Raw genomic sequence first — 10,354 nt, 5'->3', positions numbered from 1 at the left:
CCTGATTGATCACCTGATGCCTAGAAATTAGCATGCACAGTAGCCCAGCGTTTAGCATTGCTAGCTCACAGTGCTGAGGCCCTGGGTACACTTCTGGACCTGGGGTGCTATCTGTATGGAGCTTGTATGTTCTCCCCATGTTTGCATGAGTTTGCTTTGGGTGCTCCAGCTTCCTCCCACAGTTCAAAGAACTACTGGTAGGTTAATTGGCTTCTGGGATAATTGGTGAGTGTCTGTGTCTTCCCTGCATTGGACTACCATCCAGTCCCAGGTATCTCCTGCTTATTACTTTCTGAGGCTCTGGCTCCCCCGTGCCCCGCGACCCCCTGACCCCCTGACCCTGAATTGGATGAAGCGGTTAGAAAATGGGTGGTTTCTGTTATGCTCTGGTCATGCTCTGCCATAGCAACAACTTGTAAAAAATGTAGATGCTAGGATTTAACTCAAAGAAGGAGCTCAGATCACTGTGTTGGCATCACTGTACAGGTGTCCGGTGTGTTTTAGAACATATGTTAAAATCTTATTTACTAACTTCTAGACTTTTTACCCCCCATATCAGTCTGCAGGTGCACAGTGGTCTGTGGACACCCTCCTTGCTCTGTCGTAAAACAGGAAATAAAAAGCAACTGGTTTTGACTTTAATGCACTGAGACTGTGGAACTCACAGAACTCTCTTGTCAGAAAGGCAGCTTCTAACAGCTTTTAAGTGAAGACTAAGAACACTTTTCTATTTTATTAAAATAGATGATATATGTTTTGTTTAAATATATGTTATAAATGTTAAAACGACAGCTCGTATAAGCTTGTATTTTTACCTTTCGATCATTTTTAGAATTGCTTTGAGTTGCTTTTACCATGATAAACAGTACAAAATATGAGGTGTTGAACTTGTCAAAAGTTTTAAAGCGCTTTATGACGTAAAGTGTGATGACAGTCCTCGGCGGTCTATGTAACAATTCTTCTTGAAGTAGGTCATCGGGCCAACAGTACATAAATATTACAGCTCAAGTGCTTTTGTATCTGAACGCTTTTAGGTAAGTAATTTAGCAGCTGCGGTATTAATCGTGATTTTAATGGCAAATTCAATTGCAGGTAAAATAAAAATGGCGGATAACTTTCTTTCTAGCTTCGTGAAGCGGTCGCGCCACATTATACATATATACAATAATAAGAAACATAATATGTACAGTAGAATTTTTCACTTTAAGCTGGCATTATCCAGAACCGGGTCAGGGCCCGGACCCGGACCGTGCAGTGTGGTCCGTCGGCCTTCTAAAGATGTTTAGGAGATCGAGGCGCCCTTGGATTTGATTAGAAACTTGCATAATTTCTTAACTTGACCCCATTATCCTAAAAAAAAAACGGCCAGGCCCAGACCAAAGCATGAAGGCTGCGAGGATCGGGGGACTCTCATTTTTGGTCACAGCGTACAGTAGTAGATCAGTAACCTCTGTTTATCGTGATAACATTTAATTATTTTCCAGTACTTTTTTAAATGATAAAACACATTGTCTCGCCAGTTTTGCTAAAGATACGGCTTTAGTGTTTACGCATAAATTTGTAAGCCGTAGGTTTAAATCTCGTGTTCTTATTTGCCTCATTTTCATCGTAAGAGAGGCGCTCGTTTGCGATTTACGCGCTGAATATTGTAAGCAGAGGAGCCTTAAGGCACAGCCTCGCCTTAACACCATCGTTTGCATTGTTATTGTCATCCAGAAAAGCAGTCGTAAGAAAATGAATCTGTGCCAGCTCCGAACATTAAAAAAACTATATCTAGACTGCAAATACATCCCAATCTTACTATCAACACGTTTTAAGAGCCCTCTCCTTTCCACCGGTATACAAGCTAAGAGAGAAATGTTGGAAATCCCATCTGAAGTAGCCCTCGTCTCAGCTTCGGAGCTGTGAGCGATGGGGATCATAATTAAAAGGGGTACAGTTACTTTGAAATTGTGTATGTGATACTTAAATTTAAATAAAATAAAAAGATAAATTATATAACACAGACTGCTATCTATGTCCATGTGTTTAAGACGTATGAATCGGTTTTAAAACAGGCACACCCCTTTACTTCTCACAAATCCAACTGGACTCTCAGTCCATCGTCGCGATGAATTAGGAGCTCAGATGTAGGCTAAGTGATTGCAATTTACTTATTTAAAAGAACCACTTCAAATCAAAAGGGAGACATTTTGTAATGGTAGTTATCGTATTATACAGTATACGTAATTGTAGATATACAGTACATAAAGGGTATGAATAGGTGTGAGCTTTTACTGTATATTTAATATTTTATCTGACCCATTTGTAGAAACCGCCTACTCAGATTTAGTTAAGTGGTCTGCCACCATAAAGACAGAAAAATATAATGACATCCTGTTACATTAACTGTAAAATAAACGCCGTAACTGCGGCCATATGAAAATTTGGATAAAGATTATACAAACATCCTAAGGAGCTCTATGACATATGAGCGTCGTAATAATGGTTGGTGACCTGACGTAACAGTGCTCCCTGAATTACGTGATCTGTATTTACCCAAATACAGATATATCACATAGGGAGATGCAGTCAAACATTGCATTGCTATCGTCGTGGTGAACTATTTCTCCGCTGTTTGAGACTTGTTTGGTAAGTGTCATCAAATATTCTTGTCAATTTGTAGCGAAATCGATATACTGTATCATAATCCTTCAGCTATCTATAATGTAGTGAAACGGCTAATTAATATTGATAAATTCCCTTATTCACAGTGACTTTTGCTCAAACCCCTGTTGCATAATGGGTTAATTTTATATAAAAAACATTTATATCATAGATATAATACAAGCTTTGAAATGAAATAGTACATTTCCAGGTTTCAGTTAAACATTTTTAAAAAAGCTCATGACTTTAAGCATTCTGAACATTGAGAATGTTATTTGGGAAACAAATGTTTATTATAATGTTTATGTTTAGGATCTGTCTCCTACTGAGTCAGCATGCAGCATTCAACACCATTAGGTTTAATATTAAAAAGTTGTGTATTTCCTGAATTGTTTTTTTTATTCTTTTCTATTAGACCATACTAGACTGTGCAGGATATCATTTATTTGCCATTTTTGCCTTTTCCAGATACCTGGGAAACAAAGCTCATATCTCATTTGCCAATGGAGCCCAGTCCTAAGCCTGGTGCTCTGTCCCCCTCCCCGAAGGACACAGACTCGAATCGACCCGCGCCCTTAAGGCGACAGGATCTGATCTCCACGTACTGCCCGCCTCCCAAGATACAGCTTCTGAAGGACACCTTCCAAGAGAAACTGATGCAGGAAAAGGAGAAAAAAATGATCGCCATATACAATCGACGGCAGGAGGCGGCTCTACAGAAGATGAGAAAATCTTTCCAATATGTCAAATACGCTGCGGAGAAGAAGACGGGGAACAGCTATCGCTTCCAAACCCAACAGGGCCCCGAGAAGAACATTGTGGGGTATGATCGGTCTTACCCCCTGAAGCCTATGGGTAACAGGAAAGTCTCCGGCCCTGGTGAGGTTCGGGCTGTGGACCGCCCGGAAGCACAGAGTGATTCCTTGTTTGCCCCCACCCCGCCTCAGGATGGTCATGAGAGGCCCTGCGAGAGGCCGGGCAGGAGGGACTCAAGAGTACGCAAACCTAAGGACAGGACTGTCCTCCCCATGGTGGCGACCCCTCCAGGGCAATGCCCTTCTCATGCCAATGGGAAGGAGCACTTTCAGTTGCAAGAGGAGCTACGAAAAGTGGCCGAGGCAGAGGCCGCGCTGAAGGAGGAGCATCGCCGGAGGGAGGCCAGTCTGCAGGATGTGATGCCCCGGAAGGAGGCCATGATGAAGGACGAGATTCGCCAGAAGGAGGCCATGATGCAGGCGAAGCTCTTTAGAGCTCAGGAGGAGCTGAGGATGGTTCCGAGAGAGATGGAAGACTCCAGAGAGGTGGCCGGAAGGGAAAATAGAGGACTCCTGACCCGAAGGAAGACACTCCAGGCGAGGCAGAGCGAGCTTCGCCCCAGAGGACCGTGGGCCAACCACCGCTCTAAGGCCGTGCCTCTTCTGACCTGCAGAATGGAGAAGCAAAAAGCCTTCACTCCAAGGAAAGCCCTTCCTTTCAAAGGAGACAACCTTGATTATGGTTCTCCAATGGAAGACGGCGGATGCGCAGAATCGCACTTTCCCTCTGCGCTTTCCCATCAGGAGAGACGTCAAGTGAGCCCTTGCAGCCGTGGGCTAGAAGACGTCCCCTGTGGAAGGAGAAAGTACCTCAAGAAAGCAAGGCTCCCTGAAAGTGACGTGTCAGCGGCACAGGCCGCGCAGGCCCACTTCAGAAATAACACCGCATGTCTGGATGAACAAACTCTGTCAGCGGAAAACAGATATTTGTCCCCTACAAGTCTGATGTGCCCTATCGCTGAGCAATTTCCATATGAGAATAGCCAGAGTGGAAACCCTCAGCTGGTGCCCTGTGAACTGTGTCACAGGAAGTTTGCTGTAGAGAGGTTGGAGAAACACAGCAAGATCTGCAAGAAGCTTCAGAATTCAAAGAGGAAGGTTTTTGACTCTTTCAAGCACAGGGCCAAGGGAACAGAACTGGAGACATACATCCATAAGAAGAAGGTTAGACCGCCAATCGTGGTAAGGGCTATCCTTAAACTCTTTCCAAGCTTCCCTTGTTTTCTCCTAGAGTCAGACTCAGCTTATAAATCAATGTAAACAATAAATAAGTGTTTTATGAAGTACTCTTCTGAAAAACTGCCGCAAAGGCACATTTGCCAGACAGAATAAATGGGTCTTAGTGACTTCTGAATTCTGTTGTAAAAATCTACATGAGATATCAAGCAAATAGCACTCACGGGAAACAAAACCATAACTAAATTGTACTCTCTACCCAATGACATGAAAGGTAGCCCCAGAAAGCTACGTTATTACTGTATTGATATTTTCTTGCCTTGTGAATGGTTTGCGACCAGACTGTGTACGCAGTGCTAGTCTGGACTTTTTCTGGAAGCTGTTTCATTGGTTTCATTTCCTGTTCCCAGCTGAGAAAGAACAACTGGAGGCAGAAGCACGAGGATTTCATTCGGAGCATTTCATTCGAAGTGGGCCTGCGCGGCCTGTGCCGCTGACACGTCACTTTCAGGGAGCCTTGCTTTCTTGAGGTACTTTCTCCTTCCACAGGGGACGTCTTCTAGCCCACGGCTGCAAGGGCTCACTTGACGTCTCTCCTGATGGGAAAGCGCAGAGGGAAAGTGAGATTCTGCGCATCCGCCGTCTTCCATTGGAGAACCATAATCAAGGTTGTCTGCTTTGAAAGGAAGGGCTTTCCTTGGAGTGAAGGCTTTTTGCTTCTCCATTCTGCAGGTCAGAAGAGGCACGGCCTTAGAGCGGTGGTTGGCCCACGGTCCTCTGGGGCGAAGCTCGCTCTGCCTCGCCTGGAGTGTCTTCCTTCGGGTCAGGAGTCCTCTATTTTCCCTTCCGGCCACCTCTCTGGAGTCTTCCATCTCTCTCTGAACCATCCTCAGCTCCTCCTGAGCTCTAAAGAGCTTCGCCTGCATCATGGCCTCCTTCTGGCGAATCTCGTCCTTCATCATGGCCTCCTTCCGGCGCATCACATCCTGCAGACTGGCCTCCCTCCGGCGATGCTCCTCCTTCAGCGCGGCCTCTGCCTCGGCCACTTTTCGTAGCTCCTCTTGCAACTGAAAGTGCTCCTTCCCATTGGCATGAGAAGGGCATTGCCCTGGAGGGGTCGCCACCATGGGGAGGACAGTCCTGTCCTTAGGTTTGCGTACTCTTGAGTCCCTCCTGCCCGGCCTCTCATGACCATCCTGAGGCACGGTGGGGGCAAACAAGGATTCACTCTGTGCTTCCGGGCGGTCCACAGCCGGAACCTCACCAGGGCCGGAGACTTTCCTGTTACCCATAGGCTTCAGGGGGTAAGACCGATTATACCCCACAATGTTCTTCTCGGGGCCCTGTTGGGTTTGGAAGCGATAGCTGTTCCCCGTCTTCTTCTCCGCAGCGTATTTGACATATTGGAAAGATTTTCTCATCTTCTGTAGAGCCGCCTCCTGCCGTCGATTGTATATGGCGATCATTTTTTTCTCCTTTTCCTGCATCAGTTTCTCTTGGAAGGTGTCCTTCAGAAGCTGTATCTTGGGAGGCGGGCAGTACGTGGAGATCAGATCCTGTCGCCTTAAGGGCGCGGGTCGATTCGAGTCTGTGTCCTTCGGGGAGGGGGACAGAGCACCAGGCTTAGGACTGGGCTCCATTGGCAAATGAGATATGAGCTTTGTTTCCCAGGTATCTGGAAAAGGCAAAAATGGCAAATAAATGATATCCTGCACAGTCTAGTATGGTCTAATAGAAAAGAATAAAAAAAACAATTCAGGAAATACACAACTTTTTAATATTAAACCTAATGGTGTTGAATGCTGCATGCTGACTCAGTAGGAGACAGATCCTAAACATAAACATTATAATAAACATTTGTTTCCCAAATAACATTCTCAATGTTCAGAATGCTTAAAGTCATGAGCTTTTTTAAAAATGTTTAACTGAAACCTGGAAATGTACTATTTCATTTCAAAGCTTGTATTATATCTATGATATAAATGTTTTTTATATAAAGTTAACCTATTATGCAACAGGGGTTTGAGCAAAAGTCACTGTGAATAAGGGAATTTATCAATATTAATTAGCCGTTTCACTACATTATAGATAGCTGAAGGATTATGATACAGTATATCGATTTCGCTACAAATTGACAAGAATATTTGATGACACTTACCAAACAAGTCTCAAACAGCGGAGAAATAGTTCACCACGACGATAGCAATGCAATGTTTGACTGCATCTCCCTATGTGATATATCTGTATTTGGGTAAATACAGATCACGTAATTCAGGGAGCACTGTTACGTCAGGTCACCAACCATTATTACGACGCTCATATGTCATAGAGCTCCTTAGGATGTTTGTATAATCTTTATCCAAATTTTCATATGGCCGCAGTTACGGCGTTTATTTTACAGTTAATGTAACAGGATGTCATTATATTTTTCTGTCTTTATGGTGGCAGACCACTTAACTAAATCTGAGTAGGCGGTTTCTACAAATGGGTCAGATAAAATATTAAATATACAGTAAAAGCTCACACCTATTCATACCCTTTATGTACTGTATATCTTCAATTACGTATACTGTATAATACGATAACTACCATTACAAAATGTCTCCCTTTTGATTTGAAGTGGTTCTTTTAAATAAGTAAATTGCAATCACTTAGCCTACATCTGAGCTCCTAATTCATCGCGACGACGGACTGAGACTCCAGTTGGATTTGTGAGAAGTAAAGGGGTGTGCCTGTTTTAAAACCGATTCATACGTCTTAAACACATGGACATTGATAGCAGTCTGTGTTATATAATTTATCTTTTTATTTTATTTAAATTTAAGTATCACATACACATTTTCAAAGTAACTGTACCCCTTTTAATTATGATCCCCATCGCTCACAGCTCCGAAGCTGAGACGAGGGCTACTTCAGATGGGATTTCCAACATTTCTCTCTTAGCTTGTATACCGGTGGAAAGGAGAGCGCTCTTATAACGTGTTGATAGTAAGATTGGGATGTATTTGCAGTCTATATATAGTTTTTTTAATGTTCGGAGCAGGCACAGATTCATTTTCTTACGACTGCTTTTCTGGATGACAATAACAATGCAAACGATGGTGTTAAGGCGAGGCTGTGCCTTAAGGCTCTTCTGCTTACAATGTTCAGCGCGTAAATTGCAAACGAGCGCCTCTCTTACGATGAAAATGCGGCAAATAAGAACACGAGATTTAAACCTACGGCTTACAAATTTATGCGTAAACACTAAAACCGTATCTTTAGCAAAACTGGCGAGACAATGTGTTTTATCATTTAAAAAAGTACTGGAAAATAATTAAATGTTATCACGATAAACAGAGGTTACTGATCTACTACTGTACGCTGTGACCAAAAATGAGAGTCCCCCGATCCTCGCAGCCTTCATGCTTTGGTCTGGGCCTGGCCGTTTTTTTTTTAGGATAATGGGGTCAAGTTAAGAAATTATGCAAGTTTCTAATCAAATCCAAGGGCGCCTCGATCTCCTAAACATCTTTAGAAGGCCGACGGACCACACTGCACGGTCCGGGTCCGGGCCCTGACCCGGTTCTGGATAATGCCAGCTTAAAGTGAAAAATTCTATTGTATATATTATGTTTCTTATTATGGTATATATGTATAATGTGGCACGACCGCTTCACGAAGCTAGAAAGAAAGTTATCCGCCATTTTTATTTTACCTGCAATTGAATTTGCCATTAAAATCACGATTAATACCGCAGCTGCTAAATTACTTACCTAAAAGCGTTCAGATACAAAAGCACTTGAGCTGTAATGTTTATATACTGTTGGCCTGATGACCTACTTCAAGAAGAATTGTTACATAGACCGCCAAGGACTGTCATCACACTTTACGTCATAAAGCGCTTTAAAACTTTTGACAAGTTCAACACCTCATATTTTGTACTGTTTATCATGGTAAAAGCAACTCAAAGCAATTCTAAAAATGATCGAAAGGTAAAAATACAAGCTTATACGAGCTGTCGTTTTAACATTTATAACATATATTTAAACAAAACATATATAATCTATTTTAATAAAAGAGAAAAGTGTTCTTAGTCTTCACTTAAAAGCTGTTAGAAGCTGCCTTTCTGACAAGAGAGTTCTGTGAGTTCCACAGTCTCAGTGCATTAAAGTCAAAACCAGTTGCTTTTTATTTCCTGTTTTACGACAGAGCAAGGAGGGTGTCCACAGACCACTGTGCACCTGCAGGCTGATATGGGGGGTAAAAAGTCTAGAAGTTAGTAAATAAGATTTTAACATATGTTCTAAAACACACCGGACACCTGTACAGTGATGCCAACACAGTGATCTGAGCTCCTTCTTTGAGTTAAATCCTAGCATCTGCATTTTTTACAAGTTGTTGCTATGGCAGAGCATGACCAGAGCATAACAGAAACCACCCATTTTCTAACCGCTTCATCCAATTCAGGGTCAGGGGTTCAGGGGGTCACGGGGCACGGGGGAGCCAGAGCCTCAGAAAGTAATAAGCAGGAGATACCTGGGACTGGATGGTAGTCCAATGCAGGGAAGACACAGACACTCACCAATTATCCCAGAAGCCAATTAACCTACCAGTAGTTCTTTGAACTGTGGGAGGAAGCCGGAGCACCCAAAGCAAACTCATGCAAACATGGGGAGAACATACAAGCTCCATACAGATAGCACCCCAGGTCCAGAAGTGTACCCAGGGCCTCAGCACTGTGAGCTAGCAATGCTAAACGCTGGGCTACTGTGCATGCTAATTTCTAGGCATCAGGTGATCAATCAGGTAGTGTTTCTCAGATAAAAGGACACCAGTAATTTAGTATGAGATTCAAATTGACCTCAGAACAAAATATAACTTATGTTACATAACTTATATAGAACTTACTACAGCATAACTGTCTTATTTGGCTCTTGTAGAAAATATTAACAGCATGCCTATTAAACATACAGTATCTAGCAATCAGCAATCAAAATAAAAACATTTCCAAACATGGAAACTGCCCAGTTAATGAAGCATTTCAAAGACATTAATCTATTCAATAATTACAGTTTCAAGTAGATAACAGATTTATATTCAGATTACGAAAGTATCATAACAACGGCTGCTTGTGTAAGGAATCCATGAATACCACTGTACATGAGAATTTCACACCTATTTGTAATCAATACACAAAATCCTATTGAATTTCAGGTACTTGTTCATTCAGCATTGCTTGACTCCGCGGACTCCTTGTTGTTTCAATATTCTAGCAATAGGACTAATCGCCAATACAGTGCCGTTGTAATCTATTCCTTCTGCCAGCAGAGGACGGTATTCGCACAGCCAGTTCAGGATAAGATACGGTCCTCGCAGTTCAAAGTACAACTGGCCACAGCCGTACTCGGAATATGCTCTCGATAACCTCGTTTAGTTTAAGAACGGCCGTATTTCATATCAACCCACAGATGCATTGCATAAACACTAGAATTCTGGTTGTACTTAAATTGACCGTATACGTTTTGGATTACGTTTAACCTTCTTCAATTTCTTCAACCATATTTTGAGATGATTACGTTTACAGAAGCAAATATTATTCAGCTTTTTCTTCACTCCTTTAATCAAACCCACATTTCTTTAAGGAGGGCCATTGTGAAACTCCCCAAAGTGAGCTGAATTAATCCTTTATTCTTCACACCTGCGAAGTCATTCCTTCATTGTGTAATATGAAGGCC

The sequence above is a fragment of the Lepisosteus oculatus genome, unplaced genomic scaffold (genome assembly GCF_040954835.1).
Source record: "Lepisosteus oculatus isolate fLepOcu1 unplaced genomic scaffold, fLepOcu1.hap2 HAP2_SCAFFOLD_61, whole genome shotgun sequence".
Classification (NCBI taxonomy): domain Eukaryota; kingdom Metazoa; phylum Chordata; class Actinopteri; order Semionotiformes; family Lepisosteidae; genus Lepisosteus; species Lepisosteus oculatus.
This window is presented reverse-complemented; position numbering follows the sequence as displayed.